The following is a 10227-nucleotide window of genomic DNA, read 5'->3' as shown; positions in this document are numbered from 1 at the left end:
TCAATAAGGATTTTAATCAGTCTTCAAATGTTCAGATGTGGATCTAAAAGTCCGTTTCTTATTTTTTTTGCAGCAAAGCATATGTTAAGCTATTGTACCAATAGTCATCTCATTAGTTGAGTCGCCATATTATTTTGCCGATTACGCGATTTTCAATCAGCGAATTGTGATAAAATCGAATACAATGTATTTGTTTCGTATTTGCTCTAAGAAGCAATGTCGAAAAAAAATGATGAGCCGTTACCCTGTTTCAGCAGTACTTCAGGCGATATTTACAGCTTCCATCCACACCTTCTGCTTATTAAGTATCTGGATTTCGTTAACTACTCCTTAAGTAATAGGCCTTTATCAAAACAAAAATGGTATCCTTCCTTGAAAATTCCGCGAACTCTTCTATGTATCGAACACAGGCATACGAGTAGTATAAATCATTCAAAGAGTCTTGAAGAGATCGAAGATTTTCTTCGTTCAGAGCGTCCATAAACACCAAATATCGAAGAAAATTTTGCAAAAATAAAAAAAAATTGTGACGCAAGATCTTCAGACGAATATTACCTTAGCGTTTGCGTTTGTGCGTGTGTAAGAAAAGACAAGATATGTGGAAACCTAACAATAGAATTCTTCACCACTACTATACTCCATGCTAGTCCGGGTAGTTTTTGAGCAGAAGCTATCGTTACAAAACGAGAAGCCAAATATAGAAGATTTTTTTACGTTTTTCATATCGTCACTCCAAAAGAACGATTTGAAAGTTTAAGTTCTCATCACATTGTAATTCGGAAGCCAGAAGCCGGATCCAGATACAATTCATGAGTTTTATATGTGAATCTGGAATCAGAACAAATTGGCTCAAATGGCACTTGGGACCAGTATAACTGAAGTGAGGTTATTTGGTCATTCACCAACAAGTCCTACGAACTAGAGAAATTTATGAACGATTTTCAAGAATATAGCAGTTTCTTACATGCTCATTTATTTAAAAAATATCCTTAAACAAAAAATTTTAAAATTAATAACTCTATTATTTCATAACCGGATGCCACCTCTGAAATAAGTGAGATAATGGGCTGATTCAAATTTTCATAGCTTGCTAATATCACTTCGTAATTATGAAACCGGAAGTCAGGTATGAATAAAATTAGGGAACCTTGTATGGAATCACGAGACCTTTCATTTGAATATAAGTTTGTGAAAATCGGTTCAGAAATCTCAGAGAAAATTGAGTACACAATAATGTTTCCCATATACAACTAATATACATTGGCTGATCTCGACGAACTGATGCGAATTGTATCAAACCTTTTTATATGAAAAGCAAAAAATCACACGAAATATTATTCGTGAGACTTGAGACACTGCTAACCAAATAACAAAAGAGTTTTGAAAAATTTATTTTATATGCTTGGGAAAGTACATTCCTCTCCTTTTGGGGGTCATATTAATGCTGTCAAAATGAATGAAGAATTTTTTATTCTTTAAGTTTAACTTCAAGTTTGAAAAGCGCTAAAGTTGCTGTAAAAATTTTACCTTAAACAATCAAATTACAAGAAAATCGTTTTTTAGAAAAACAGGCTTAGGAGTTGTTGTATATAATATACCTGCTTCGGTTTGGGCATGCAATTTCTGAAATACTTAAAATCGTGTCTTGTTTTAGACGTGACATCTGAAAAAAATATATCTATTTTGCCTTTCTCATATAGAAAGGCTAGGCAATCACTGTGAAAGCTGACTTTTTAACCGAGGCCCGGAAGGCCGAATGTCGTATACCATTCAATTCAGCTTGACGAACTGAGCAAATGTCTGTATGTGACAAATATTGTTACTCAATTTTATCGTAGATGGCTGAATTGATTTTCAATAACTTATGTCGTTTTCGCTTGATGCAAAGCCTAACCTAGTTTCCACTCTAACTGCTGTCAAACCGTTTGTTTGTAGTCAGTTTCGAACCTAGTTTCAATTTCGTGAAAAGTTTTTGTTTGATGAAACTACCATGGGTCTGTTCCAGTTTTCTCAAGCGAAAACGACATTAGTTTCAAATGAAGTCCGAAGGTCCCATACAAATTTCCTGAATTTTTTACAGGGAGATTTTCGGGGAAAAGGCTAAACCGATTTAAAAAAATATTTAAATGAATGGGCTTATGGTCTCATACAAAGCTGAATTCTACAAGAATCCCACTTCCGGTTCCGGAATTACAAGGTGAAATGTACCTAAAACGTGAGTATAATGTCGCTCAATTTTCATCTTAAAATCTTAATGTTGCATATAAGATTCCTAAATTGTATAAGGATCTGATTTCTGGTTCCGGAATTAAAGCGTGATATGCATGCACCAAAAATATGAAAATAAAGCGACTCCGAATAAGACTCCTTGAGCAGCAATTCGCTAACTTCGAAGAAGTCAAATAGTGGATTCTTTCTTCGATTCAAATAAGATGTTTTTTTTTGCCTAGGATTCCACATATTGCCGGAAAGATTACAAAATATGTGCTGCCAATACTTCGAATTAACAAACTTTTCATTTTTCTACTCAAACACGCATTTTTTTTTTGTTTTTATCTCTAATTTGCAGCTTATATACCTGATGAAGTGATGGTAAAGTGTCATATATATTAAAATGGAATTTATTTATTTTGCTTTCGACTGCATGCTATTTGGAAAAGAATGCCATATTTGACCAATACAGAAATCGAGTGAACTTTTATGTCTCATTTTTATTTTGGTTTGTGGCGATTTGTTAGTAAAAGTTTCAGTTATCATTGAGCGATTATCTTATTTCTTTGCTTGGGGCACATAACCCAATTTTAGTTTTCTTGGCCCTTTGGCTTCGATTCTTCTGTGCATAGTAGCGCAAACCTAAATGCTAGCTTTATTCGTTCAATGCGTTGGCTTAAAGAATAGCTGAAAAATTGTTGCATTTGCATCGAATCTAGACATCACTACAATATGAGTAATTACCATTTTCCAAACTTTTTTCTACCTCCTTGCAATGTGTTGAGCGTAGTCCGAGTAATTTGCAGAAAAAATACTAATAGACTATTTCGATAACAAAAATTTTAGAAAAAATTTTTGTTGCACTAATCCAAGTAACTGAATAAGTAAAAAAGGAGAAAAATATTTAGTGGATTCATGACAATTTTCTTGTCGTCGGATTTATTCGGCATCTTAGTCGGTTCTGGTTGGACGAAGAAATTATTGCTATTGAGAGATAATAAAAATTGTTTTTCACCTATTAGTAGATTATAATAGCTAACTAACACGTCTTTTTATATTTATTCAAACAATAGTTATTATAAGTTTATTAGATAATATCAATTTTAACGGTCATATAACCCGTAGTATCGCACTAACTTTTAAAATCAAAATTGATTATTTCAATATTTTTCTTCAATAATTTATACCTCTACCATCAACCATTTCTACCATACGTGAAATAAACTCTATACTTCACTGAAAGGTAACAAGGATCTAACTTTATTTTGATTCTACCATTTTTGGCTTAGTCAAAAACATTTATTCTGAAAAATAATGTTCAACCACGAACCAGTGCATATCGTTCGTTCGTACACATTTTAATCATCAGACAAATACTGAAATGCCATCAATCTCCTCAAAAGTAGCTTCACTGTCAACAGTTCGAGAAAAAAAATGTTTGTCCTTGATATTTAAACAGAGCGCGGCATTAAGTCAAATAAAAAACTGAACCGCCACCCGTTCAGCTTCCGGCGCCAGCAACACCATCGTCATCATCACGTCGTCGTCTTCGGATTGTATGCTTTCCCCGGTTGTTGATTTTTCCAAAATTATACAACGAGCGTTTATGCCTGGACAGTAACAGAGCTCATCGGGCAGCAGCACACCAGCCATCACCATTAATCATTTCCCGTGCGAGATTCATCGCTGCTGTTTCGCCCGAGGAAGCGTCACTCGAGCCACTTTCCGAAAAGGAATACAGACAACAGAGCGCCTCCCATTCGCCAGGCTGGGTGAAAATGTACCGGCTTTCAGTTTACCTGTCTGTTGTCGTTTATGCTGTGTTAGTGACATCGAATTGCCTGCATAAACTGGTTTTCGAACCCCTTGCAGGACAAGTAGCAGCTGTCGATGGGCGTGGTTTGTGAACAGCGGGTGATGTGTTGGTGAGTAGATTCTGGTCTGTCGTACTCACACCGTCTTGCACAGTATCGTCATGCGTACGAGTTGCATGATTTTTGCTTGAGATTCATTTACAGTGTACTGGAGACCGGAATCGAAGCTGGAAATCTTATCGAGAGTGAGGTAGAGTTTATTTTACTAGCCGTTCGTGTACCGGGCTTGTGAATGAGCTACTGGGAGTGGACTGAGAAGCGATGAGCTGAACTGAGGTGTGAAGAAAAATAAATTGAATTTTGTTAGTTGTTTCTTTACCGCTACAGGAAAAGCAATTCGTTTCGGAAAACGTTTGGGGGTGGTTGGATTACGAGAATAATGGTGTGGTTACTGTAACGAATTGGATCGATGGTGGAAGGAGTGATCCACGAGCTCAGCAGAATATAATTTAATTTTGGTCTATACATTCGGAATAATTTTATTCACAGAGATAGAAGCGATGTCTGGATGGAGAATCGAGTTCTTTTGCGTGATATGAATGTGGTAGTCTTGTCAAATTACTGTCCGAAATAATTGATGTGAACCCCCAGAAAGCAAATATACTTAAATTTCCTTCGTTTATTATAATTCTATTACTCGAAGCTTTTCGCAAATTTTCTTTAAGAAGAAAAGTAGTTACTTGTTGACTTAAAAGTGTGTTGACAATATGAATATGGATGTAATTACTTGAAAATATTTGGTTATAAGCTTGTTAGTTTGAAATTATCCAATTTATAAATGACTTCAATATCGAAAGAAACGGGTTTTCATAATATAGAGGAGACAGAGGCTAAAGCGGACACTATTTGGAAATTGAAAACAAAAAACAAATTTTTAATAAAAGAAGAATTGGTTTGAATAGTACAGATTTACTTTTACAATAGTGGATTTTTATTATGTTAAAGAATCTTATTAAATTATGTAAAATGAAAAGGAAGCAAAAAAGACGTTGAGCAAACATGCAGAAAGTGGTTTACGCAATGCAAGTATGGAAATTTCGATAGGAAATACAAGAAATGTGCCGTCAAGATCGTCACGACAAAGTTCATGTTTTGTTTCATGACAGTACAAGAACTCATGTTTCGAAAGTTGTAAAAACTTATTTGTAAACGTTTAACAAGCTCTACTCCACAAGTCATATTTACCAGACATTGCTCCATCCGATTGCCATTTGTTACTTCAATCTCCTCGGAGCACATGGCTCAAAGGATAAGATGAAAATTGGTGCGCTTCGAATACTAACAATACTGCATATTCGTTTTTTGCAGATATTGTATACGATTTACTAATGAGGTGAAGTCATTTTCCCTATGGTATGAGGAGTTTTCCGGTTTCGACGTTTTCTTCATACGGACATTAAAAATCCAAAAACCTTTCTCATATAAAAATACTAGGCAACCATTCTGAACGACTTTGGAAATGATATATGTCGACTGTCACATACCATTCGAATCAGTTCGTCGAGATCGCATGATATGTGTATAAATAATATCACTCTTATTATAGTCCCGGTTATGGAATTACAGTATTGGTATGTGAGAGAAACTGGCACTATTATTGACAACCCACAACCGAGAATATCGCTGCTGTTGCTGAGAGAGTGCGTGAGACGCCAGGAGCATCATCGAAGCGTCGATCTCAACAATTGAACATTTCGGAGACATCGCTGAGACGAATTTTGCATAAAAACCTTGGTATGACACCGTACAAAGTTCAATTGGTTCAACTGGGCTTGCGATCAGCTTGAAGAAGACGCCGATTTTTGCCAAAAAATCATCTCGGATGAGGCACATTTTCATCTCGGCGGGTATGTTAATAAGCAAAATTATCGCATCTGGGGGACGGAAAACCCGCACGTTATCATGGAGAAGCCGATGCATCCTCAGAGAGTGACGGTTTGGTGCGGATTTTATTCTGGCGGCATCATTGGGCAATTTTTCTTCGAAAATGAGGCAGGAGCCGCCGCCACGGTCAATGGCGAGCGCTACCGCGCCATGATTTGCGATTGGTTCTTCCCGTTACTTGAAGAGGAAGACTTAAGTACCATTTGGTTCCAACAAGACGGCGTTCCGTGCCACACAGCCAACGCTACGATCGATTATGTGGACAAGCCAGAGACAATTCAAGCCTTGAAGGATAACATTCGTGCTGCATACAATATAAAACGTACTAAAAAACTGGACCGACCGTATGGCGTATTGCAAGGCCAGCCGAGGCAGCCATTTGAATGAAATTATATTCCACAATTAACCGGAAGGATTGTACTTTAATATGAAGAAAAAAAAAATTTGAAATCGGATGAACCGTTTGTGTTTTATGGCATGTTTTAAAACGAGTTAGATGGCGGACCCTGTATATGCGTTTCTATCACAAGCCCACTAAGTTAAAACAATCGCAAAAAAGTTTCTTAACTTAAGATGGTTGAACAATTTTTCATCATCCTAGATTAAAATTCGATGGTCAAGGATGCCGTACAAAGCTCATGTCGGATACTGAATCTACAGGATATTGAGAGTAAAAATTTCGATTTCTAGGTTACCTTTTCAATAAGTAAACTGTAGAAAATGCGAATTCCATTAACCTGGGCGATAAATTCTTGTACTATACAGATCTTGTTAGCTTATGTCCAAAGAAGCGTACATCGGCAATACTGATCATTGGATTCCGTTTTCGGAATTACCGAAAATAGTAACCAAAACTCACAAAATAAACCTCATTTCGATTTCTCAAAGGTAGTTGAATCGATTTTCACACACTTAGCTATAAATAACAGGTTTAATAGGTTTAATAGTTTAATAGTGTCTAATAAATCTCATTTGGCCTCTTGTTGGCGGTTCAATGCATAGAGCACTGGTCTTACAAGCCAGTTTTCGTATGTTTGAGCCTCCGAAACAGAACTCACTCATTTTTCTCTGAGATGACAAAACCGATTTTCACAAAATTAGATTTAAATGATAGGTCCTATGATTTCATAAGTTGCTTTTGAATTTTTTTTCCACATTCGATTTCCAGTTTTGGAATCATAGTGTGTTAGAATTCCGTATCTGGATTTACAGGGAGTTCGAAATTTCAAACCGTCATTTAGAGCGATGACTGTGCAAAACATGTGTAATGGTAATGTGCAAAACAATTTGAAAGCTATGCTAGTTTGTGTTTGGCATCGTTTTGTTTCTATTCAAAATTCGAAAAAAAGTATTTTTAAGAATAATGTGTAATATGAAAATAAATTCACACAAGATTTTGTTATGTTTCCATTAGGATTTCCATAGTTAGACGGAGTTTTAGAAAATTTGCGACTTTCTGTTGAGTTTATCAGAGTTTAACATATTTTTCAAACAATGTTTTGAAATAAGTCTATTCCAAATTGATGAAGTTGTTAGTTGATGATCAATCATTAGTTTCCAGTTTTCCGAAGTACCGAAAATTGTTTTTAAAATCTTAAAAATGGAACTCACTTTGATATTTCAAAGATGACTTAGTAAACTAACTTTATTTGAATCTAAATAAATATAAGGAATCGACGATGACTAATTCATACCGTTTAAAATGGCAATGAAAAGAAACGTAAATTCTTCCATTTTTTCAATATACAGGACTTTTTAGTTGATACTCACATGAACTATAACCGTTTCGGGATCCATTTCCGAAAATACCGGATACAGTGGTCAAATTACTGAAACAGAATTTGTGTAAATTTCCCATATTAACTATTATGAGAAAGGCATAATGCACCACTAGGTGGATTTGAATTGTGCATTTTTTAAAAAGTATTACAATTTTGTTGCGCATACGTATATATTTTTACTTATCGATCGGCGGACGAACTTCGTGATTGAAAAAAAATCTCGGTTCAAGACCGGTCGTCACGAGATTTTTTCTTAAAGTGACAGATCACCAAGAAATGTATGGTTTTTAGTAATACGGTACAGTTGGTTATCTATTTGATGATTCGAAGCACACTAAAAACAATAAAGGTGTCCGAATCTGTCAGTAAAGACTGTCTCAGAAAGTATGGACGCATTTTGATTTCGCTGTAAATAATTCACAAGTGATAGATATTCAAATTTTATTCGATATACTGATAATATTAGACTACAACAACAGAATATTATTCTCAACATTTGCTACTTAGCCATTGTAGACTAGCTGGCGCACCTTCTTGCGAACGTTCCTCATTAAATTCCGTACAGACTTCTTGGCGACAAGTTTTGACACTTTTTTCCAATCTTTTTCGAACTGCTGAATGGTTTCGGCTGCCGAGACATGTTCCCTAAGATGTGCCTTCGTAAATGCCCAAAATTCCTCAATTGGTCGAAGTTGTGAGCAATTTGGTGGATTCATGTCTTTTGGGACGAAAGTGATATTTTTGGTAGTATACCATTCTATCGTTGATTTCGAGTAGTGGCAAGAAGCTAGATCTGGCCAGAAGACAACAGGATCCTTGTGGCTTTGAATCATGGGTAGAGGTCGTTTTTGTAAACATTCCTTGATGTATATTTCGCTGTTCATTGAAGCAGTGGTGATGAAGGGTTTCGAAATCTTACCACAGCTACAAATTGCTTGGCAGACCACAGCTTTTTTACCAAATTTTTCGGCTTCAATCGATGTCTCGGACTGGTTTAACACTTGCCCTTTTCGCACCGCATAATGTTGTTGTCCCGGTAAGGATTTATAATTGAGTTTTACGTAGGTTTCGTCGTCCATGATTATACAGTTCAAATTTCCAGCAAGAATCGTATTGTACGGACTATGTTTTGGTTGTTTCTGCTTCTTATAGGTTCGAAGATTCAAACGTTCTTTAGCACGAAGAACATTTGACTTTGGAAAACTGTTTGCCACATCCCGAACTGAAACCTTCTTCTTTTGCTCGAACGCCTTCAGTATACGTTTATCCAACTGAGAGTCAGCAGGGCATTTTTTTCACCCGTTTTCGGTTTCAGAACAAATTGGCTCAAATGGCACGATTCTGAACCATTGCGAAATTGCAGCGATTTTTGGTTGCGTTCATACTTTTTGGGACAGTCTTTAGTAAGTAACTAATATACCACAAAAATTGAATCAGTTTTAAGCCAGATCTAAAAGAATTTTACCCTTCGTCGCTCTAAATGACGGTGTGAAATTCAATAGCAACCTACGAGATTTTTTATTTTATGAGTTACATTATTTGACAAATACTCACACACATACACACACAGCCATATACATTGCTCAGCTCGATGAACTGTGTCGAATTATATAGATTAATTTTTCAAGTGATTGTATAAACTTTCTATATGAAAAAGGTAAGAAGTGCACTTTTATTGAAAAGTATCGTTATCATGATCTTGTAATAACACTAACAAGTAGGTACAAATTGTATAAAAGGACTAGAAATTTACATATTTTTTACCTGCAAATAATAAATTTTAATGTAGCAACCCTGCACGCTATACGAAATTGAACAAAGCACGCTGTGAATGGAGCAAAGCCGCACGTACCCTCGCGTACCAGTTTTGCATCGTCATTTTGAATTTGAATGTTTTGGGACTCATCGCCCTATAATTTCGGAACCAGAAGCCGGATCAAGATAAAATTGCACGGTATATTTAAAGACAATGAAAGCTTTAATTTGAATTATGAATCGTGAAAATCGGCTTAACAATTGCTGAGAAATCGACGGGAGTTCCGTTTATGGAGATTTTCTTCACTATTATCGGTGCTTTCGGAAGCGGAAATTGGAGACTAGTAGTCCTAAAGTAGTTTTATATATTCACTAACTAAGAAGATCTGTCAACTATATAAATTTAGCAGTAAGTTTTATAAAACTGTGCACCTCGTTTTCCCATCGCTTGTGGAAAAATACTCATGAAATTGAAAATTTTCACTAATCGCACTATAATACCGGAAACGGAAGTCGGATCTGGATCAACTTTTTGGGGGCTTTTTAAATAATTTTAAGACCTTTTATTTACTTCTTAGTTTTGAAAAACGGTTAAGAAATTTCCGAGAAAAATTGATTGCGTATTTTTTCATAAATTTTTATTTCCTTGTAATTCCGGAACCGGAAGTCGGATCCTAAACACACACACACACACACACACACACACACACACACACACACAC

Source organism: Malaya genurostris, chromosome 2 (assembly GCF_030247185.1).
Source record: "Malaya genurostris strain Urasoe2022 chromosome 2, Malgen_1.1, whole genome shotgun sequence".
In the NCBI taxonomy this organism is placed as follows: Eukaryota; Metazoa; Arthropoda; class Insecta; order Diptera; family Culicidae; genus Malaya; species Malaya genurostris.
Note: the sequence above shows the minus strand (reverse complement) of the source record.